Genomic DNA, 21240 nt, shown 5'->3' on the forward strand with positions numbered 1-21240 from the left:
GTCTCGAGGATGGTGAAGAGAAAGTCTAGTTGGAGTAATGGATGGGAAGAATGGAAAAATTAGAGGTTGTGGTCCAAGAGTATAATTTCTCGGTTTACAAATTTTAGTTTTATAATTATTATTTCCATAGGACTGTATAGAAGACTCTCATATATCTCAACATACACACCCATCTATGAAAGGAATTTGGAAAATAAACTACTCATTACGAAGAATGAGTACAAAAGTAATGGAAGGGAATTTAGTATCTGTTCTTAATAAATGTCATCTTCTCCTGAATTTTCCTCTTCCTACACAGTTTAAGTAGTAATAAGTATGTTTCATCTGGCCTTCCAGATCTCTCAGTGCATCCAAAAAAAAATTCTTTAAGGCCAATCCTGCAACTGTATTTTCTCAAATAGAGATGGAATAAAAGAGAGGGATGGGGGAGAGAGAAATTCATCATAGACACATTTGCTGAAAAAGTCTGGCAGATGAACAAAACATGATTTTTTGAGAGGTTCTGTAATGGATAGATCTTTTTCTCACTTATGTACTTATGTGAAACTAGGAAAGATAGTAAAGTGCAAAAAAAAACCTACCAACTTTAAAAAAATTACTAAATCTTAGCAGCTTTGACTCTAGCGACTTATAGTTAAGTTATCCAAATGCTCTTAAGGCTGCCTTTTTATTTCCTTTCATTTTGACACTATAATATAATGTTTCATTTCTCAAAATCAGAATGTGAATCAGATAGATACAGTAAATTGATAAATCCTACATCTGTGATTTTATCTTCAGCAGTAAAAATAATGTCATACCATAAGGTCAAAGATTATTAACTACAAAACATTAAAACTACTGAGTTTAAAATATTTTTCCTATTTTCTAGAGGAAGAGGCCAAGAAGCATACTTTAAATTTTCACATTTTCTCCACACATTAGCTGGGCTACAGTTTTATTTCTAAGGCATAATTAAACAAATATGCCACTTTAGGGAGATTCTATAAGCCATTCAATTCACTTTAGGTTAACAAGAAAGTGAAATCCATAATAAAATATGTTGTTGAATTGTCATTGTACTTAGTCATTTCTTCATAGATTTTTGCATGTTTTGTATTATTTTCCTCACATTATTTCACAAGGGGAAGTTTAGTAAAAATGGTTTTTGATAGTAACAAATAAGCAGAAATCCTTTCAGGATGCCCAAGATGGCATATGGAAAACACTTTTTTTTCTTAATAATCTCTACTGGCATTCATTTAGAAATTGTTGAAATTCTAAGGAGTCACACAACTAGCTACCATTAGAATAGAAAGCCTGCCAGATCCCGTCAGCAAAAGAGTTACTCTTTCAGTCTTGCTCCCCCACATCGCTACCTACAATTTACTTTTAGGGCTATGTGCCCTAAACTGTTTATACGATTGTCAAGGACGAATTGTTCTGATATTCGTACTGTGCTGTTTTACACATTGCTCTGTTAAGAGGTTTCCTAGGGACTAAGGAATCTGTTTATTAGAATTCTTGTGTTGGTGGTGTTTCTTTTAATGAAATGTTCAGTTTATGGTTAGCATTATGACAAGAGACCAAAGCCTTTTTGTCAGGATAGAGGTTTCTTCTCCATGACTGACAAAATCCTTTGACGCTCTTTCTCTGGCTATAAACAAAAAACAAAATAAGAGTTTGAAAGGGTAGAAGTAAGGAGCTCTCTAGAAATTTCTCTACACTTTTGCTTCTATCTTATGAGGGCAAGTCTTACATACCAACTTCAGAGCGGGACCCTGAATGCCCATTTTGGATTATTAATCCCATATTTCAAACTAAAATAGAAGCCAAAAAAATGGAACCTGTACCAAGCTAATTATAATTGAATTCGATTCTGATATTATAGCCAAAAGGGCAAAGAGAAGGGTTCTTAGCAGCTTAGAAGCAGTTTATGTATAGGAAAAATGAAGAACATTACAAGACAAAAAGGCTCTCAGAGATTAGAAGATAAAAAGGTTGATAGCAGGAGAGATTTTTCACCTTTTTACATGGATAAAATATAATATTGGCTTGTTAGGGACTCTCTGAATCTGGGAGCGTGTGGAAGCAAGCATTGTAAGTGCCTCCTTGAAACAAGTATCCCTTAACCACAGGAGGGGGTTTGACCCATATTTGGAAAATACCACTCTAAAATTTATCTCTTCCCCTTTCCTTTATATATAAATCACAAAGCACTAAAAGACATGGGACTATAACAAGGCATTGCGTAGTTAGCAAAGAAATGCCTAGCCTTCAAGAGTTGTAGGTTTAAGAAGAGCCAAGTGGAATGAACTAGTCCTTTTGGTTTGCTACTAAAATAGAAAACGGAATACATGGCTGAATCTCTAAAAATGCTAAATTTGATATATGGTTGGGTAAAAGACTTGGGCTTTTTGACTTAAGGAAACCTTTTATGTTTTATTCTGTAAATGAAAGAAAGGACTGCTATCTTTGTATAAGGGGTCTATGGAGAAATATGTAAGAACAGCATGCCACATAAATGTGAAATTATAGCAACAAGAGCAAAAAGCCCCTTTTTTTTGTCAATTAGTTTAATATCAAGATTGAATTATTTCAAACATTCACATAACAGGACTTTATTAATCGCAATCAAGTGTGGCCCAGTCCAGGGAAATCCATATGTCTCTCCAGTTCCCAGATGAGCACTACACAGATTTCTGGAAGTGTTTTCTGCTAATGTCCATGAGCAGACAAGCACTAGACAAATAATACTTGCAGAGTTCTTTTCCTGGCTTCATTTTCCTTACTCCCTTACTTTGTATTTCCGTCCTCCCTGTCTTTCAGGGAGTATAACTGGCTGCTCAAAATACTGATTAGTAGCATATAATAATTCTCAATTTAAATTCATGAAAAGTAGTATGAATTGAACAACATCTCAGCTTCGTCTTTTATTTTCTTTTAAGAAGGATTTTCTTAACTCCGTACTATTTGGATGCCTGAGTTCTTTTGGTTTTGAACTCATCTAAGAGATGCCTTCTGTCTAATGCTTGAATTCCTTTTTTTTTCCTTCTTTCTAACCTCACCTGAATGCTGAGAGGAAATCTGTTATTGTTTCTACCTTGTCAGAGTGAATGTTGCTTATTAACTGGTGTCTCACCAGTATGAGAGGTCCCTTTGAACTCCTAGGGAATAAAAACCAGGAGTGTGCTCCATGGAAAGGGTCAATAGCTCATCATTTTATTTCTAAGAATTGCTTGAGAGAGGTTTAAATCCTTTGAGAGAAGTCCACTAAAGTGGAAAAATAAAACAAAACAAAAAAACACAAGGGCCTTAGATGAAATAGTCCATAATTTAAATCTGGCATCCCTACATAGAAGTTTTATGACTCTGGCCAAGTTCAGTTTCCTCATCCACAAAGCTAGAAATAGCAATATATATTTCTGTTAGTCAACTAGTAAATGTGAATGCACCTAGTATTAGCTTGATCCATTAAAAAAAATCATTATTTTTGGAGGCCCCAAATAGTCAATATCAGCAAATGTATATGGTTCATAATATATAGCAGAGGCTTAAATATGATTAGGTAAAAATCTATAATATTTTCTCCTCTCTTCTTTTTTTTTTTTCCTTGCGGTACGCGGGCCTCTCACTGTTGTGGCCTCTCCCGTTGCGGAGCACAGGCTCCGGACGCGCAGGCTCAGCGGCCGTGGCTCACGGGCCCAGCTTCTCCGCGGCATGTGGGATCCTCCCGGACCGGGGCACAAACCCGTGTCCCCTGCATCGGGGGACCACTGCGCCACCAGGGAAGCCCTCCTCTCTTCTTTTGTCTTTTGTTTTCTTCTCAAATTTATTGGCATATAAAATATTCTTTCAAAACACTCCGTATCTTGCCACTAAATGTAATATCTGGTTAAAGTATACCTCATAGGATATACATATAATCATAAAAATTATGATTATGGAAGTAAGTGTATCTAGAGCTTGTCCCTTGTCCAAATCCACTGAAATGGATCCACTGTATACATGCTTGCTAATATTTTCTAATAATCTGCAGAGCTTTATTCTCCTTTTGTTATGTTTGGAAACTATGAGAGTTAGATTGCATGACTGTGTGTTCAGACTGCCAAATGCCAATAGGAGCAGACTGCACAGGAAGAGAAGTGTGTTCGTTTGACAATGTGTTATACACTATTGATGATGATTTTGAAATCGAAGTTGGTACTCTTGCCTTTTGCTCAGGGATATGAAGTTTTAAAATTGTCTTTATTTCAATTAAAGAGCAATGGTTAGTGCTGTTGTTTATGTTCATCCCTCCTGTCAGTGTATGTGTGTAATTATAACACGTAAGGTTTTACTCTCCCAAATGCTTTTGAATTTTGTCCAGAACAACATATTTCTTAAGGTATTTGCATTTATTCAGCAGAGACTATTCATGATGCTGCTTATTTTCTTGATTAAATAGTGTTTACTCAGAGTCGCCTGTCTCCTCTGTTTCTAATTCCTAAGCTGGGACTGCTCATCATCATAGCCCGTGATAGATGCAGGACAGACCCACACGACTTTGGGATTTTTTTCCTGACAGTCCTCAACAAATATTAAGTAACTTAAATTCTTATTGCTTACATTATAGCTTAGAGGAAATATGGAAATAAAAGAATTGGGATTCTTGCTTTCCACCAATATGCAAATTGCTTAGCAGTTTACAAATGTCAGATTCTGAGAGTAAATGATTTTCATTTTCATCACAACAGCTTCTCTAGCTGATAAATGACGATAATTGTACTTGTCTCATACTTGAAACCGATACTGAAGGTCATGCAAAATGCTATAGAGAAACAGGTGAAGAGACATTATTGACTCAAGTGTGTGTTTGTATTTGTGTGCATTTGTCAACCTTCAGGACAAAAGTAGGGGATTTGACCCAGGGGAAGTTGCCAGATTTCAGTGAGCCCCAAAGGCAATACAGAGGGAGAATTTCCACATCAGGTGTTTCTCCATGAATTACTCCAGATTGTTGCTTGTATGCTGAAAGAAATTCTAGGATGTCATTTCAAGTTTTTGAGAATTATTTCTACACTGTTCTAATGAAATGTCATATACGTGTTTAGAAAATTTCTAATATCCTTTCAAAGCGACCTGAGAAGAGAATCCTGTCATTAGTAGGTGGCTAATATTTGAGAATTACTAAGGATCCAGCAAGAAGACTAGGGCTTAACTATCCAGGTTTTGTTTTCCTCTTAGTACAAAAGACACTTAAAATGTATGTGTTTCATGGAGATATTTAGCTGAGAAAAAATATGTACCCAAAAATGTGCACTTTGGCGGGGAGAACTTACTAACAGGACAGCCATTTCCCGTTTACCACATTTGCAACTTTGTAGCTGGAAAGACACTAGACATGGTTCTCACCGATAAGATGTGAGCAGAAGTGCCTTAAGAATCTTTCATTTTTCTTTCTGCCATAAAATAAAAACAAATTACATGAGGACAAACCTTTTGCTCTGCTCCCCCCCCCAGCTTCCTTTTTGGGGGGATGGCAGTCATAGAGCCTGGAAGTAGAACAGCCAGTATGGAGCCCTAAGAACAAAAGTCTTATCCTGATAATGATAATGTGGAAAGATAGAAGGAGCCTGTGTTCTTGAGGGCATCGTTTGGCCACTATGCCATCTGTGGACTGTCTTTCTGGGGAATTCTTATTGTTGAATATATATAAACTCTTTCCTTATTTATGCTACTGTTGATCAGATTTTCAGTTTCTGGTAGCTGAAAATATTTGTGCTGAAAAAACCCCCACCATTCCATTCTCTGCACCAATGTTTTTCAGATTTTAGTGTGCATCAGAATCACCTAAGGGCTTGCTAAAGCATGGATTGTTGGGTCCACAGTAAGTCTGCGACGACACCTGAGAATTTGCTTTTCTAGCAGGTTCCCAGGTGATGCTGATGCCAGTGGTCCAGCGGCCACACTTTGAGCACCATTGCTCAGAAGAATGATTTTTCTAAAATATAAATTTTAGGGTTTTCCTGGTGGCGCAGTGGTTAAGAATCTGCCTGCCAATGCAGGGGACACGGGTTCGATCCCTGGTCCGGGAATATCCCACATGCCGTGGAGCATCTAAGCCTTTTTGCCACAACTACTGAGCCTGCGTGCCCTAGAGCCTATGCTCTGCAGCAAGAGAAGGCACCACAATGAGAAGCCCATGCACCGCAACAAAGAGTAGCCCCTGCTCGCGGCAACAAAGACCCGATGCAGCCATATATATATATATATAAATTTTAATATGACAATTATCTGCTTAAAATATATTAGTACTATCCCCCAAACCTTTCAAAACAAAAGGCAAGCTCTTTGCAATGATATCTAGATCTGTTTCTCCATCTTTGTCTTTGGTATCTCTTCCATGTTGACCCTAAGCTCCTGACACACTCAACTGTCCATGGTTCCCTGATAGTATTCTGTCTTCTCTGTAGCCACTTTGTAACATACTTTTTCCTCTGCCTAGAATATTCTTCTCTAGTATTTTCTTGACCCTTCTAACTAGTCTTTCAAGACTCAGTCTTCACTTGGCTAAGTCATGGAGTTAAGCACCCTACAGTGTGAAACAATTGTTTACTTTTCGGTCCTATGCATGTACTTTTCTTGGAGTGGAGTCTGTGGCATTCAGGCACTCACCTCCATAGCCCTAGTGCCCCACATAGGTGCTGAAACATAGGAAGTACTCAGTTAAAAGGCTTGCTGAGTGAAAGACCGAGTATTTGTTGAAGCATCAGGAATGTTATGTGTTTATGATATAGTTCTTTTATACCCGTAATATGAAATAGAACTTCCCTCTTTATAGATCTGTTTGTTGTTTATAATAACACAATTTAATACTTTATTATAATCACTTTCGTCACAGTTTTAAAATAATTTTGATGGGTGACCTTTGAACATAGTCCCTTGCAAGGGACAAAGGCCTTGTTTTCTCTCTCTCTCTTCTTTTTTTTTTGATGCAACAGAAATTGAAACCAGAAAATTCTCACAGAACAGATGCCCTTGCAATTGAAAAGCACTCCCTCTAATAATGCTTGGCATAATTTTTGTTAGGTTTGTATCTGTGGTATAATTACATGATGATTTTAGTGGAAATTATAAAGAAGTATTTTACAAAGGAATGGAATATTTTATGTGTAGTTATATGTAAATTTACTCTTATAAATATGCAAGCTTTCTTTTTCACATGGGTATTTGCTTAAGGATCACTCTGATAAATGCAAACAAGCCTCATATTATTTATTAGAAGATTGCTGAGATATATAACAGTAATTGTCATACCACTCTGTAGAATTCACTTCCAGAATCTGCAGTTGTTCCGATTGACTGATAATGCACAGTAAAAATTGGCGTATTTATAAATTCTGTTGAGATATTAAAATATCTAAGTTTTTATTTTCTTCAGATGCATAAATCACTTTTTATGTGCATGTTGTTATTTACCAAGCTAATCTGGCTTTCAAATGAGGCAAAAGCTCTAGTTTGTACAATGTGATTCCTGATAGTATCATTCATAGCAGTGTTAATCTAATAATAGATAAGAGAAGTATAAAGGATGAAAAGTTTGATCTGTGGAATCCTGTATGATACAATATATCATAAGAGGAATGTTCCACTACTGGCTGTGTTTTCCCAAGGTTAAGTTTGAGGTACAAATAACATTAGTGTCCATTTCACAACAAGATGTACAAGACTATTCTTTCCTTTATAAGGTAAATAGCAGCATTTCCATAAGAAAATTAAAACAAACAAAAAACTTGAGTTCAGTTCATTTCAGTTAATATAAGACCACTTGTTGAGAGTCTTCTGCTTCATTAGCACTGTCTAAATATTCTGGGAAGCGCTTGAATGCATAGATGCATAAAGACATAAGGATAAACACTAAAATTATTTTGCAATGCTTAGTATTTTAGGCCAACTTCAGAAGATAGTGGCTTGGTTTCAGCCATGGCAAATGTCCATTGCTTATTTCCTTATTCTCTGTGCATCAAAATGTTTAATTATTCAAGAGATGTTCTTGTTTTCTAAGTGAAACTCAGGAAAGAGCATGACAGGTCCCTAGAGTGATACTGAGATATTGTCATAAAGACTTTCTTTAAATAATTTAAATTCTGAAACATGGTCAGAAAATGTTAAGAGCTTAAATACATCTCAAGACATACAAATCATGTATTACTGAATTCTCGAGGATAGACACACTGGCTCTGTTTTTCTCCCTTTTATGGCATGATATCATGTTGGAAAAATCAGGTAACACTTGAGGCAGAGGAAATTCTAAATGCCTTCTTGGTATGGTTGGCACCATCTCTTCATGGCAAATAAGTCACATGATACCTAGAATCAGGGTCCCATCCAACGTATCACCAATGGAGGCAGTTCCTCCAGACCCACTCCTGGTCTAAGTGTTTCTCATACAAGTAGCCACCAGGGAGAGTGAGAAAACTATGCAGGCTCTTTGTTCTAGGAGGACCCATGGCTTCAATACATCTATAACTGTTTTACAATTACCAGGCAAATGAGACTGCTTTGCTCTGTGTCTCCGGTTACTAAACTTGTATTATGACTTATTTATTTCACCACAGATATTTTAAACCTGATTTACCTTTTTATAATAGTGTAGATGGCACTAACCTGCTGCCTGGATACCCTCCCCACTCTGATTGGGCTTTGACACTTCACTGTGATTTGCTCTATGGGGGTCACTCTCTGAGTCCACTTGATCTAGACACTCTATGCTGACTATTCACCCTTGGCCCCTTCACCCTTGGACCTACCTAATGGCTTTTGAACTAAATTTTTTGGAAAGGAAGGAAAGGAAAAAGCTTTTTGTTAAGTCTTAATTGTCTCTACCATATTAAAATTATTTATAAGTATTCAGAAGAATTATTTTTAATTGGTCCTTTGAGGACAAGTTTTCAGCAGGAATGCAGGCTTCTATCTGTTTCTCTACTATAGCTTTAAATACAAACAAAACAATGAGCAGTGTTGGGATACACTAACAAGACAGTATTACCTTTAGTTTCAGTTTCAGGTTGGATTGAAGAGAAGCAGAGTGAGGAGCCTTGTTTCAATTAATTCACCCTTATGATTAGAAGGCACCCAGGAAAATAAAGACAAGATCTAGTTATCAATGATTATCCAATTCTAATGGCCTAAATATTGAGGTCCAGATAGATTCTAAGTAGCTCTAGTTTCTTCAGATCCCACAGATAGGGATAAACACATTTTTTTTTTTTTTTTGGTGGTACGCGGGCCTCTCACCGCTGTGGCCTCTCCCGTTGCGGAGCACAGGCTCCGGACACGCAGGCTCAGCGGCCATGGCTCACGGGCCCAGCCGCTCCGCGGCATGTGGGATCCTTCCTGACCGGGGCATGAACCCATGTTCCCTGCATCGGCAGGCGGACTCTCAACCACTGCGCCACCAGGGAAGCCCTAAAACACATATTAACACTGGTTTTATATGAAGGTAAACAGTACTTGAAAATATGTGATAATAGGTAGAAACACTGAAATGCTCCTCAAAGTGCATAGAAAACTTTTTATCTTTAATTCTTCTTGAAATGCTCTGCATTTCTGGCACACCATGTAGATAAGCTTCTTTTATTAATTCAGCCAACACTTATTGAATTTTCACTGTGTACTAATTAGGTAGTTCAGTGTAATGTGTCAAGTGCTATGATTCAGACGAGAACAGTATTCTCTGGATGTGCATACAGTCATCCCCTCATGATATGGTCAGGAGAGGCTCACTGGAGCCTCTATTTGAGCACCACCTTGAAGGAAGAGTCAGGAGAAGATAGGGCATTGGATCAGGAAGTATGACCACTCAGAAGCTTGAGAGCACAGGTTTGCAGCACCACAGGTCATTCAGTTTATTGGATCTTAGTATTTAAGGTGGGGAGTTGTGAAAGGCAGTATTCTAAAGATATTCCCCTAAGATTTGTATACCTTGGTTATTCATCGAGCACTAATCTAGGTGCTGGCCGAAGAAACTTTGCATATGTGATTAAAATTACATTCCTGAAAATGGAGAAATTATCTTGGATTATTAGGGTGGGGCAAATCTAATCACTTGAGCCATTAGAAGCAAACACATTTCCCCAAGTGGAGTCAGAGAGTTGCAGCCAAACGATGAGGCAGAATGGGAAGAAAGATTTGAAGTGTGAGGAGGAATTGACCCTCTATTGCTGGCTTTGAAGAGGGACAATAGCCAGGGAATGTGGATGGCCTGTAGAAGCTGAAAATGACCCCCCGAAGGTCAGCAAGTAAAGAAGAACCTCAGTTCTACAGATGCAAGGAACTGAATTCAACCAACAATTTGAATGAGCTTGGAAGCCAATTCTTCTCAGAGCCTCCTGTTAAGAGTCCAACTAGCTAAGACCTTATTTCTGTCCTTGTGAATCCAACGGCAGAGAAAACAGCCTAGTCAACCTGAACTTGTAACCAACGAGACTGTGAGATAATAAATTGGTGTTGTTTTAAGCCACTAAATTGTGGTAATTTATGTCAGCAAAGCAAAACTAATAGAGGAGTAATGGTGAAAAACGAACCTAGAAGCAGTGATTCTTAACCAGGCAGAATGGTGTCCCCCAGAGGACATTGACAATAACTAGAGAGATTTTTGTTTGTCACAACAGGTGGGCGTTGGGGAGATGGAGTGGTGTTTGCTACAGACATCTAGTAGGTAGAGGCCAGAGATGCTACTAAAATTTTATAATGCACAGAACAGCCACCACAGCAAAGTATTATGTGGCCCAAAATATCAAGTATCAAAGCTGAGAAATCCTAGATGAGAAGTAGGCAAGCACTGGCTAGATCATCAAAGGTCTTATATGCCTTGATCCTAAGGAGTTTGTATTTTATCTTCAAGGCTATGACAGCCATGGAAGGTTATTTTGTGCTCTTTTCTCCCCCTAGCTAGATGGAGAATATGTTAAATTCTTTTGTTGAAAAAAGTGCACCAAGCAAGACTACATTCATTATTAGAAGCAGTTCTGTTATTTAGCAAACATCAACTGAAAAAGTAGCTAATAAATGAAATCACATCAAACTTCTTTGCTGCTGATCTAACATAAATAATTATTTGTCTAGGCAAGTGGTCATTTAAAAAGTAATAATAATTGCCAAAAAGGTGACTTACAATGATGAGTCATTCTTAAAACTGGAAGCCTAATGATATTTTAGAAAAATATTTTAAAGAAAACACCAGAAGGAAGATTTCACTTAATTAATTTCCTGTGTCTTTATCTTTGTGAACATGGCTCATCATATTAGTGATTTTACTTATTCACGTAAAATTCTCTGCTTGGTTAGTTTACTGTATAATTAGGCTATTGAACATCTACTTCCTTTAAATCCCTTTGTCTTAATCTTTTATATATATATAGGAGCACTGTTGCTGGATCTTACAGTTAAGACCATGTTTACATTTGTCAGAAACTGACAAACTGTTTTCCATAGTTACTATACCATTTTGCATTCCCATCAGCAATGAATCTTTTAGTGTTTTTCGTTTGTTTGTTTTTTGTTTTTGTTTTTTTCATTTATCTGCAGGTTGCATTTCCTGGATGAGCCTAAAACTTTGTTGATCCTGTATATGCCTTAAAAAGTCAGGAGTAAAAAATAAGTTCCCTTTTATCTCCTTAAACTCTCACAAACAATTAGCATATTTCATATTGGTAAGGATGATTGATAAGAATAATTCAGAAGTTCTGATTGTACTGATTTTTACTCACATTCTTAAGATTTCAATTGGAATTTTAATATAAAAATATATTCACTTAGTATGTGCTTGACCTAACTTATCCCAGACTGTTCCCTCCTTTAAAATAATGACTCCTATTGACTTGTCCTTCTTGATTATTAGATTGTATTATTTTTGAGTTATTACATTTCTTAGTTAATATACCTTATCATCATTGGTGCATACAGGCCCTCTCTTGTTTTCACTGATTTTTTTTAGTTTGTGTGGTTCATGCTAAATGGGCATTTTCTCTGGGCAATTTTAATTCATGTAAATGGTATACAGTTATATATCTCATTCTGTTTTTTTCCACTAAGTACTCTGTTTTTAAACTCTACCCACAGTATTCTACCTGCGTCCATCCAGCACATTTTAACTCTCCCAGTGTTGTCACTGTCCCAGTGATGTACACCCAGGTTATCTCCTCCCACTCTCCATTATGCAAATATTGTCACTGTGACACCTTCATAAATAAAAATGTACAATTATTTGTCTAAGCATGCAAGGCATGCCAGTGATTTCTTTGGAATACAGACTATGGAGCAAAATTCACAATGATAGGATATTCATCTTATACATTTGACTCAAATATGTCAGCAGTCTCCAATGAATGTACACTCTGGTTCATGAGCAACAACAGTGGTATCATCAGCTTTCTGGTTTTGTTGGCCTTTTAGCTATGAAATGATAACACATTGTAATTTAAACATGTTCATGACTTAGAACATTTCTTCATGTGTGTGTTAGATTTAGGGCTTCCCTTTTATGTAAATTGCCCGGTCATGATTTTTGCCTGCTTTTCTTTTACAGTGGCTATCTATTCCTTGTTAATTTGCAGGAATTCCTTGTATATTATATATTAACCTTTTGTGAATATTATTCATTCAAAATATCTTCTCCATTTTGTCTTCTGTATATTGATTTTGTCCGAACATACCTTCATTGAACAGAAAGCCTTAATATTGATTTAATAAAATGTATCTCCTCCTCTCCCACAGCATGGTTTGTATTTTGTTTTATTTTTTTAAGTCATTTGCTCACCTTGGGTCTCAAAGATATTTGCCCACATTTTACTCTATTAACTTTATAATTTTGCCTTTCAAATATATGTTCTTTTAATTAACTTTTTAAATTTCAGGAATAGTTTTAGACTTACGGAAAAATTGTGAAGATAGTACAGAGAGTTCCAATATACCCCACACTCAGTTTTCTCTATTATTAACATATATTAATATAAATTAGCATGCTATATGATACCACTAAAGAACAAAATTGATACATTATTATCAACTGAAGTCCATGCTTTATGCAGATGTCCTTAGTTTTTTACCAAGTGTCCTTTTTCTCTTCTGGGATCCCTTCCAGGACCACAACACATTTAGTCATTGTGTCTTCTTAGACTTCTCTTGGCTGAGATGGTCTTTCAGACATTCCCTGTTTTTGATAACCTTGATGGTTTTGAGGAATACTGGTTTGGCATTTTGTAAAATGTCCCTTTATTGGGATTTGCCTGATTTGTCTGATGTTTTTCTCATGCTTAGTCTGGGGTTATGGGTTTAGAAGAAGAAGATCACAGAAGAAGATGCCATTTTCGTCACATCCTATCAAGGTCACATACTTTCAACATGATTTATCGTTGTTGATATTGGCCTTGCTCACCTAGCTGATATACCGTTGACTATGTTTTTCCTCTAAATAGTTACTTTCTCCCCCCTTTTCCACACTGTACTCTTTAAGAGGAAGTCACTGTGCACAGCTCACTAAAGAAGTGGAGAATTATACTAAATCTTGTTGAGGGCAAAGTATCTATGAAAATTATTGGAATTTATCCATTTAGGAGATTTGTCTATTCCCCCATTTATTTATTTATTCAATCATTTATTTATAGAAGTACAGACTCATGGAAACTTATACTTTGTGTTATAATCCAGCACTACTTTAATTATTTTGATACTCAAATTGTGCCAGGTTTGGCCCTTGTTTCAGTTGGCTTCTGTGCCCCTTCGACATACTCCAATCTTCATGATTCCTGGAGTACTTCCTTACTTTCTGGCACTATAAGATACACCAGGCTCATCTTGTGTATTTCCCGCCCCAGTCCTAGAATCAGCCATGTCTCCAAAGAGCCCTGGTTTCTTTTATTGGAAAATGGTATTAGAAACCAAGATCTCAGCACTAGGTATACTCATCGCTACTGGTTCTAGGCCCTTACAGCTAACAGAGCAAGGATATATATAATACGTATAATATATATAACATTATAGGTAGAGGTAATATATCATACTATATGATAAATATATATAATATAATCTCCATATATGCAAATTTACAAATATTTCTATATGTTACCTTTTATACCAACATTAAGCTAAGCCTGAATTCATACTGATATCTCCAACTCTAATCCATTAACACATGTATTATTCTAACCCTCCTCTCCTTTCTTATCTGTAACTTCCTACCCCAATAGTAAAAAACCTGGCTCCATCCATTTACTTAACTGTTCAGTTCGGGTAAATGTGTATGTTTCAGAATTCTTAACCTGTAAGTCCATGGGGAACAGCTAGAGCACAGTGCTTAATTACAGTTACTTTTTTCTTTAGTCTTACATAATCCACTCATTTCCAAAGTTACATAGGTCAGCACCTTTTCACCCACCCCCTAGAATAAGATAGTTTCACACTTTTGTAGTACAATTACATTATTTTATCATATTTTGCACTTCACCCTGACCTCCTGAAGTTTTAAAAATCTACATACATTAAGATTCGTTCTTTGTGATGTGAAGTTCTACTGGTTTTGACAAATGCATGATATCATGTATCCCCCATTATATTATCATATGAAATATCACTCCCCTGCATAATTCCCTACTCAATCCCTTCCCTGCACCCCTGAACTTTTGACAACCACTAATCTGTTGCCTCCTCTATTTTTTGCCTTTTCCAGAAGGCCAAATAAATAGAATCATGTATCATAGAGCCTTTTCAGAATATATTCTTCACTTACCAATATGCACTTAAGATTCATTCAAGTCTTTGTGTAGTTTGATAGCTTATTCCTTTTTATTGCTGTATAGTTTTCCATTGTATGAATATACAATGGTTTGTTTAACTGTTCACCTTTTTGAAAGGAGATCTTGGTTGCTTCCAGTTTTTGGTAATTGTTCATAAAGTTATTATGAACATTTATGGGCTATTCTTTGTGTGGACATAAGTTTCAAATCAAATTCAGTGATTGCTGTATCATATAGTAAGAAAATATTTAGCTTTGTAAGAAACTGCCAAATTGCCTTCCAAAGTGAATGTGCCACTTTGCGTTCCTCCTAGTAAAGAATGAGTTTCTTTGCTCAACATCTTTGTGTCAGCAATTGATATTGCTAGTATTTTTCAGATTTTAGCCATTCTAACACATGTTTAATTATATCTAGTTGTATGGGTCTTCGCTGCTGCACACGGGCTTTCTCCAGTTACAGCAAGCGGGGGCCACCCTTCGTTGCGGTGCGCGGGCCCCTCATTGAGGTGGCTTCTCTTGCTGCAGAGCACGGGCTCTAGGCACGTGGGCTTCAGTAGTTGTGGCTCGCGGGCTCTAGAGCGCAGGTTCAGTACTTGTGGCGCACGGGCGTCGTTGCTCCGCGGCATGTGGGATCTTCCCGAACCAGGGCCTGTGTCCCCTGCATTGGCAGGCAGATTCTTAACCACTGCGCCACCAAGGAAGCCCTAATTTGCATTTTTCTAATAAAAAACAATGTTGAAAATATTTTTGTATGTTTATTGCCATCTGTATATCATCTTTGGTGAGGTGCCTCTTCAAATCTTTTACCCACTTTTTAATTGGGTTGTTTGATTTCTTATTGTTGACTTTTGAATACAAGTCCTCTACCAGATATGAGTTTTACAAATATTTTCTCCCAGTTCATGGTGTATCTTTTCATTCTTTTGACACTGTTTTTCAAACAGCATAGGTTCTTAATTTACTAAAGTGCAACTGCTAAATTTTTTTCTTTCATGGATCATGCATTTGGTGTTTTATCTAAGTTTATCACCAACCACAAAGCATGTAGATTTCCTTCTAGAAGTTGCATAGTTTTCTGTTTTACATATGGGTCTATGTTCTACTTTTAGTTAATTTTTCTAAAATGTGTGTAGGTCTGTGTCTAGGGTCTTCTTTTTTTTTTTTTTTTTTTTTTTTTTGCATATGTACATCCCATCGTCCGGGGTCATTTGTTGAAAAGACTATTCTTTCTCCATTGAATTGCCTTTGAATCTTTGCCAAATATTGGTTGACTACATTTGTGTGGATCTATTTCTGGGCTGTCTATTCTTTTCCATTCATCTAACTATCTATTCCTTCACCAATACCATGCTGTATTGATTACTGTAGATTTATAGTAGGTCTTGAAATTGAGCAGAGTGAGTCCCTCAACTTTGTTCTTCATCATATTATATTGGATAATCTATGAATTTTGCCTTTACATATAAACTTTAGAATCACTTTGTCAATGTCTGTAAAATAGCTTGCAGATATTTTGATTGAGTTGTGTTGAACTAGTAGATTGAATTTGAAAAAATTGGCATCTTAGCAATATTGAATCTTCATCCATGAACAAGAAATGTCTGTTCATTTATTTAAATGTTCTCTTATTTCTTTCAACAGTGTTCTGTAGCACATATAGGTTTTTTTTAATTAATTGTTTTAACTGAAGTATAGTTGATTTAAAATGTTGCGTTAGTTTTTGCTGTTCGGCGAAGTGAATCAGCTATATAGGGGTTTGGGTTTTTTTAATATTTATTTATTCATTTGGCTGTGCCAGGTCTTAGTTGCGGCATGTGGGCTGTTCGTTGCCACGTGCTGGATCTTTAGTTGCAGTATGCTCCTCTTAGTTAAGGCATGTGGGATCTAGTTCCCTGACCAAGGATCGAACCCAGGCCCCCTGCATTGGGAGTGCGGAGTCTTAACCAGGCATATAAGTTTTTAATGTAACCAAATTGGCCTTTGTACATGATGTTTGTAAGGAATCCAGTGTTTTATATATATATATATATATATATATATATATATATATGTGTGTACATATATGTATATATATTCACTGAACACCATATACTCAACAATCTATGCTCCTCTGTTGATTTGTGGCTTCATCTTCATCGAATATTTAATTTCATGGACACATTTGCTTATAAGATCTCTATTTTGTCCATTAGATATTTTTTCCATTAATGCTATATATAATTTTCTGACCAAATCTTTGAAATGATTATTAATACCCAGTAGAAAAGTCCCATTGTTTCTTTTTAATGTTGAATTGTTGATTTAATACAATTTTTAAATTAATTTTTTAAATGAAATTTTAAATTTATACCTAAGTAAGTATGTAAGGTTCTTAGGAAATTCTCTATGGTGTATTGCTTGTATTTTCACCAAATTTTAGGGGATTTTAAATCTTTAGAATATGTTATCCTGTTGAAGAACATGGACTACCTCTCAATTTATTTAGTTCTTATATCCCATGCTAAATTTTTTTAAATTAAAATTTTGATTTATTTTTTGCTAAAGTTAGTTACCATGTAGTTTATTTTTTTGTTATTAGGAATGTTATGATATTTTTATTATATTTTTCACTACATTACTGCTACAAGAGATGAATCGCATTGGTATTTGTAGGTTTGACTCTGTTCTAATAGTTTATTCTCACTTTTAAATTTATTTGTGTCGGTAGATGATTATATCATTCCCAAATAGTATCCATTTTTCTACTTCCCTTTCAATTTTTAAATCTCTTATTTCTTTTCTTTTTTTTTTTACACCTTTATTGGAGTATAATTGCTTTACAATGGTATGTTAGTCTCTGCTTTATAACAAAGTGAATCAGTTACACATACACATATTATCCCCATATGTCTTCCCTTGTGCATCTCCCTCCCTCCCACCCTCCCTATCCCACCCCTCTAGGTGGTCACAAAGCAGGAGCTGATTTCCCTGTGCTATGCGGCTGCTTCCTACTAGCTATCGATTTTACATTTAGTAGTGTATATATGTCCATGCCACTCTCTCACTTTGTCTCAGCTTACCCTTCCTCCTCCCCATGTCCTCAAGTCCATTTTCTAGTAGATCTGCATCTTTATTCCCATCCTGCCCCTGGGTTCTTCATAACCATTTTTGTTTGTTTTTTTTTTTAGATTCCATATATGTGTGTTAGCATACGGTATTTGTTTTTCTGACTTACTTCACTCTGTATGACAGACTCTAGGTCCATCCACCTCACTACAAATAACGCAATTTTGTTTCTTTTTATGGCTGAGTAATGTTCCATTGTATATATATGTGCCACATCTTCTTTATCCATTTGTCTGTCGATGGACACTTAGGTTGCTTCCATGTCCTGGCTATTGTAAATAGAGCTGCAGTGAACATTGTGGTACGTGACTCTTTTTGAATTATGGTTTTCTCAGGGTATATGCCCAGTAGTGGGTTTGCTGGGTCGTATGGTAGTTCTATTTGTAGTTTTTTAAGGAACCTCAATACCGTTCTCCATAGTGGCTGTATCAATTTACATTTCCACCGACAGTGCAAGAGGGTTCCCTTTTCTCCACACCCTCTCCAGCATTTACTGTTTGTAGATTTTTTGATGGTGGCCATTCTGACTGGTGTGAGGTGATACCTCATTGTAGTTTTGATTTGCATTTCTCTAGTGATTAGTTATATTAAGCATCCTTTCATGTGTTTGTTGGCAATCTGTATATCTTCTTTGGAGAAATGTCTATTTAGGTCTTCTGCCCATTTTTGGATTGGGTTGTTTGCTTTTTTGATATTGAGCTGCCTGAGCTGCTTGTAAATCTCTTATTTCTCTTCCTTTCTTTACTGCATTGGCCTTGACTTTCAGAGCTAACCTAACCTGAAAGGAAAACTTCTAAAGTTTAAACTGATTGTAGAATTTTGACACATTATTTTTATCAGGTTGACCGTTCTCTTTTCTGTGTAGCTTGCTAAGAGTTGCTATCATAAATAGTTGTTGAACCGTATTAAATGATTTTATTTTTCTGCGCTGAGTTGATTATCTGATTTTTCTCTTTTAGATGATTAGTTTAATAAATTACATTAATACATTTTCTGATGTTAAACCAACCATACATTCCTTGGATTAATGCTACTTAATCATGATTCATAATTTTTAAATTCAGTGTTCAATTCATTTACTAGTATTTTACTTAGAGGTTTTATATCAAAGGTCTTGTGTGGGTCAAGACTATAAAAGTATTATAAATAACTGAGTGTAGCCAAAGTAATAACATTGTCATTTCACTTCATGTTAGAAAATTTGTCAACTAAGTATTAATAAGTAATCATTTCAATAGTGCTAGCTGTAAGACATTGTGAATGTCACTAGAAAATTCTCAGAGTCTCAATCTCACCATTTATAATGTTAAGGGTTTTAAGTAGGTGATTCTTAAATTTTTTTCAAACTCTTTCTAACAAATGCTTGAGTCTTCCTAACAGTTGAACTCATTTTTCAGTAATGAGTTTAGGGCATTCATGAGGTATTCAAGTGAAGATGTATAGCTTCAATGATGTAAGTATGGTCCTTAGAAGTTGAAGTCTGAGCTTAATAATCAACCTCGAATGCAAATTAAGTTAAAAGGAATGAAAAAGATTTTCTAGGAGGGTTAGTAGTGTTAGAAGTGGCTAAAGGTATTCTCTCTCCTGAAAGATACCACATTTTAATCAATAGTAGTAGGGAAAAGAAAAAAACACTAAAGAGATTTATATGGGATGTCCTGAGTCATGAGAAAAACCCAATTTGAAATGTATCTCAGACATCAAAGGAAGATAGCAATTACATATTAGTTTTCTCTTGTTGTATAGCAGTATTACCACAGACTTAATGACTTAAAAGAGCATGCATTTATTATCTCACAGTATCTGTGGATGTAGTCTCTGGGCACAATTTAAGTAGGTCCTTGCAAGCGTACAGTCAAGGTGTTTACCAGGGCTGGGTTTTCATCCAAGTCTTTACCTGAAGAATAAACCTCTTTTTTTTTTTTTTTCTTTATCTTAAGACTTTTTAAAGAGCAATTTTAGGTTAGCAGCAAAGTCGAGAGGAAGGTACAGAGATTTCCCATATACCCCCTCCCCGCCATACATAGCCTCCCTATTTCAACATCCCCTACCAAATTGTACATTTGTTACAACTGATGAACCGACATCGACACATTATAATCACCAAAGTCCATTGTTTACGTTAGGGTTCACTCTTGATGTTGTACATTCTGTGGGTTTGTACAAATGCATAATGACATAGACCCAACATTGTAGTTTCATACACAGTATTTTCACTGCCCTAAAAAACCCCTCTGTGGTCTACCTATTCATCCCTTCCCCTCCCCACCAACTCCTTGCAACTGCTGATCTTTTTTTACTGACTCCACAGTGTTGCCTTTTCTACAATGTTGTAGAGCTGGAATCATATAGGGTGTAGCCTTTTCAGTTTGGCTTCTTTCACTTAGTAATATGCATTTAAGTTTCCTCCATGTCTTTTCATGACTTGGTAGTTAATTTCTTTTTAGCACTGAATAATATTCCATGGTCTGGATATAACACAATTTATTTATCCATTCACCTTCTGAAGGACATCTTGGTTGCTTCAAGTTTTGGCTATTATGAATAAAGCTTCTATAAATATCCATGTGCAGGTTTTTGTGTGGACATAAATTTTCAACTCCTTTGGGTAAATACTGAGTGCATTTGCTGAATTGTATGGGAAGAGGATGTTCAGTTTCATAAGAAACTGCCAATCTGTCTTTCAAAGTGGCTGTACCATTTTGCATTCCACGAGCAATGAATGAGAGTCTCCATTGCACAACATCCTCATCAGCATTTGGTGCTGTCGGTGGTGTGGATTTTGGCCATTCTAATAGGTGTGTAACAATTCTCTTTTAAACTCAGGTAGCTGTTGGTCTCATGTTTGTAGGACTGAGGGCTTTAGTTTCTTACTGGCCTCAGTTCCTGGAGGCCACCTGTGGTTCCTTGCTTCATTGGAGTCCCTAATATGGCTGCTTGTGTCCTCAACACCAGCAAGGGAGCGGGAGACACCAAGAGCGTTAAGTAGTGTCACGTGAAGCCACGAGTTCCATTAAGTTGAAGATTTTTTAAACTGTTTATGTAATTTTGTAACTATATTTAGTTGAATTAAGAAGTGATTTGGAATTGATAAAAAGAAAACCTGATGTGCACATCAGTATTCCCTAAAGCTAGTCTGTACAATAAGGAAAGATAAAAAGTCAGTTCCTAAAGACATATATAGAAGGGGAGGTTTAATGTTGCTTTCTTTTGTTCTTTGGGTAGGAAAAATACTGAACAAAATTAACATTTCCTCAATACTTTAATTAAAAATATATGTTTTATTGAAATGTCTAACTTTGTACTTGTTAATAAGGTAGTTATCCAAACTAGTATTATTTTTGATACTAATATTTTTATTTAAATAATGGCTTAGATTT

Source organism: Orcinus orca, chromosome 2 (assembly GCF_937001465.1).
Source record: "Orcinus orca chromosome 2, mOrcOrc1.1, whole genome shotgun sequence".
Lineage (NCBI taxonomy): Eukaryota > Metazoa > Chordata > Mammalia > Artiodactyla > Delphinidae > Orcinus > Orcinus orca.